The following is a 4,121-nucleotide window of genomic DNA, read 5'->3' as shown; positions in this document are numbered from 1 at the left end:
GTTATTCTTCGAAAGCAGCCACCGAGGGCAAATGATGGAAAAGCCGTTCCGGAGACCCCCCTCAGCTGGAAATGACCTAGGCGTTCCGGGAAAACTTCAAAAAGTTTGCTCCTGGAAATGCATAGCCGTTCCCTGGAAAAATTTTGAAAGTTCTGTAACAATTCTCCAGCTGGAAATTCACACGTGTTCCAGGCTGATTTTACGGAACTTTTTCACAGCTGGTAGAATTTTGGAGCTGTTCCTTTACCCACTAGCTGGAAATCTGGAGCCATTCCCGGGACGATTTCTAGCTTCTTTTTCTTTTTTTCTGAGCCGTTCCTTGAGTTAGCCAGCTGGAAATTTGGAGGCGTTCCGGTAGATTTTTTCAGAGCTTTTTAAAACCAGCTCGGATCAAGATGTTTCCTGGAAAAGCACCCTACTGTAGGGGAACGGCTCATTTTGATGTTTTGATTCAGCAGATTTATTAAAAATTGACCCGTTCCACTCCAGTAGGGTACTTTTCCAGGAACGATTTGTATTTTCCGAGCTGTCTTAAAGGGATACTCCAATACTGCAGTTGAATTTTCTAGCAAAATATACCCGTTTACTTTTTTCCGACAAAATATTAAAAATCAATTGCGAGCTCACCGTTTACAACGGGAGAAAAAATGATCGGTTACTAGTCTTGCTCAAAACTCGATCTTGGAGAGTAAGAGAGTAATGGCGAAACAAAAATGTTTTTTGAAATTTTTCACTGATTCTCGTATTGTAAAGGGATCTATTTATCCTTTAGCAGTGTTAATATTAACTGAATTAGTTGTTGATATTATTCAACTATACGTGTATAAAGTTTGTAGGTGTATTGTTCAGTGATGATGGAGATACATAGCTAGATATAATTTTTAAGGGTGAAATTAAAAGTGTCTAGCAATGGTTACCACTGCCAATATGTTACAAATGCAAACATCTCTGTATTGAAATTTTAGAAGTATAGAATCATGCCTGTTATAAGTCTCAATCAAACTGCCTTTAAAATTTGGATGCAAAAGAAAATAGAGCTTGGATATACACAGAAAACACACAGTGCATTTGCACATTTTCTGGTAACACATCTGACTGCTGGTGAGAGTGAAAGTGAACCAGAAACTGATTCCTCAAACAGCCAACAAAGTGGAATAGATGAAGTAATAATTGTTGCTGATGTTATTGTGAAAGTGATGACGAACAACAGACTGTTGATGTCACTGGTGGTTTAGAACCTGAACATGATGATGGCGATGCTCTTCAGCAAGATACAGAGTGAGTGATTCTTATAAATTCCTAAATTGGAGTAGCAATTTTTACTGTAATTGTGGTATAAAATTGCTTTTAAATTTTTCACATATATACCCAGGCAGTGAGTGTCAATTGAACTGTTCGATATTATCTAACTAATCCTATCCTGACCAGATCAATCGAACTTGTCGAACCAATCGAACTAATCGAACTCCAATCGGACGATTAAAGTTCGATTAAAAAACTTAATCGAACCTAATCAAACACTCACAATTTTTGAAGCAATAGCAGTTCGATTAGTTCCATGATATTAAAAATCCTCATATCTTCCCTTGCTTGCAAAAACTTCGTACTGGCATGCGATTGCCAATTTTGACAGTTCCCGGACTTAACAGCTTGATGCTATTGTACCCGGATATTTGTCTATCCGGAAAAAAGTCTGTAGCCCCTCTGTTGTGATTTCGCGCGCAGCCGAGTGATAGAATACTTACTACGCCCGCCCCCAACAAACAGCCTCTTCTGGCGCTAAAAGGATACAGGCAAAGTGTAATACGTTATCGGAAGTAATTTCCCGATTTACATTCCGAGTTTGGCTTTGAAAAGAAGCTAATATACGGTGGCGGAGCAGCACAAACTTGTCGAACAAAATTGGTTTATCGAACTGATCGAACCGAAACCCATTGATCGAACACTCACAATCTTTAGGAGTTCGATTAATTTTTTTAATCGAACTTTAATCGTTCAATGAAGTTCGATTAGTTTGATTGTTTGATTGGTTCGACAAGTTCGATCGATCGGGTCTTGACTAATCAAACTTAATCGAACCTATCGAACGATAGCTGTTCGATTACCAAACCCAATCGAACAACGACCCTCGACATGGCCAAAACTTTTATTGGAATTCGCGTAAAGCCCGAGTATGGCCCGAGCTGGCCCGAGAATTCGGGCCATGTTCGGGCCACACGCAGGCCACGCACGGGCCACACTCGGGCCAATTTTTGAAAACATGATTTAAACAGGCGTGTAATTTCAGGACTGAATTTTTTTAACATTTTCTTTGAGAAAAAATTGGTTTCTCTTAATTATATTAAATATTATATGAATGTTGTAAATTCATATAAATATTAAATGTCTTATTTGGCATGAAAACATAGTTATAAATATACTTAGGGTGGAAATATTTGCTAGTAAACTGGTCCTGGTTTTAAACTGAAGCGTGTCCACGGCAAGCACGTAAAGTTTTTTTGAGCGATATAAACACAAAACAGACAAATCTTATTTTGTACTATTTTGTTTGACTGGACATGCTGAATCAATTTAACATTTAACATGGCCCGAACATGGCCCGAATGACTCGGGTCATGTTCGGGCCAAAAGAATTGATAGGGTCTCTCGGCCCGAACATGGCCCGAAGAGGCCAGAGAATTCTCGGGCCATGTCGAGGGTCGTATCGAACACCTATCGAACTGAGAAAACTTTTGTAAAGTTTGATGACTGTTCCATAGACCTTTTTGCCACATTCGGCTAAAGCTTCAGATGCATCCGGCTGGACTTAGAATTTTTTTCAAGTTGAATAGTGACCAAAGGGGGTCTCGAACCGAGAACCTATAGGTTTCGGAACCAATGCCCTATCCACTAGGCCAAACCGGCTGTCGAAAATTCGATATTTAAGGTTACTTATATGAAGGTCTTAGTACTATATATAAATAAGTCTGACTGACGAGTTAGGCTAACTGTTACGATCGCCATTACTCCGAAGAAGCCACCACACGTGTGCACCGCCGGGTGGGTGCACCGCCGGCCGGGTGAGGGGTTAGGAATGTGCACCAGGGTGGCTTCGCCACCCTGGTGCAAATCCCTAACCCTATGCTACGCGCGGTATATGCGCGCGTCCCGCACGGCCGGATGCATCTGAAGCATTAGTCGAAAGTTTTTTGCCTTTCCATCCGCCATATTGAATTGTATGCTAAAATTATGGTGGCCGAATTGCCGTGGTAAAATTCCCTTAGAAAGTATGCGAAACATATGCAAAAAGGAAGTATTAATATAAAACTTACATGCATAATTGGCATTATATTAAAGTGTAATCTTGTTGAAGAAAGATTAAAAATTTCCTTCTCTTGAAATCTAAGAATAAAACTTTTCATTTTCATTTGTTTATATTATTTTGCAACGTCAGCTTTTTTCCATAAATTATACGCGCGCATAGAAAAATATTGAGAAGCCCGCGAAAATTCTGCTCGATGACTCAAAGCAAATCGACCAATCAGATGCACTTGCATATGCAGGGACAGTACAGATATCCCTGCAGACAAGTTACTTGGACCAGACCGTAAACCAGAGACAAAATTATAAAAAACTAGATGGTGAAATAGTTTACGGTCTGGATATCCAGGCTAACATGTTTACTGAACTTCTAGTTTGATGGATGAACTTGTTTGATAAGAATGATACCAAGAATTTCATTCAAGGTTTGTTTTGAATAAATATAAAAAATAAAAAATAAAAATTTGTATCTTGTTCGTCTCTTTTGTTTCCGGTCCACCGGCCGGGTGAAAATTTATTTTGTCGTCACCCGGCCGCATTTTTTTTCGCACATCATCGTTAGGGTTAGGGTTAGTTTGTTTGTTTGGAAAACTTTCGTGAATCAGTTTTTGAGGCGTGTGATTTATTGCATGTGATATTTTATATTCTACTGTAAAATGCCCGCCGATCATTGTTAAATGAAATTTTATTCATCTCAAACTAAACCCTGCATTGTTTTTGTTAATTCTTGCTTGCAACTCAACCTTTAAGAATGTTTTTTTTTGTATACAACTTGGTTTTTATAAAAGAATCATGCTGATTTGTGAGTAAAATAAATAGAA

This window comes from Clytia hemisphaerica, unplaced genomic scaffold, assembly GCF_902728285.1.
Source record: "Clytia hemisphaerica strain Z4C2 unplaced genomic scaffold, Clytia hemisphaerica genome assembly, whole genome shotgun sequence".
NCBI lineage: Eukaryota > Metazoa > Cnidaria > Hydrozoa > Leptothecata > Clytiidae > Clytia > Clytia hemisphaerica.
This window is presented reverse-complemented; position numbering follows the sequence as displayed.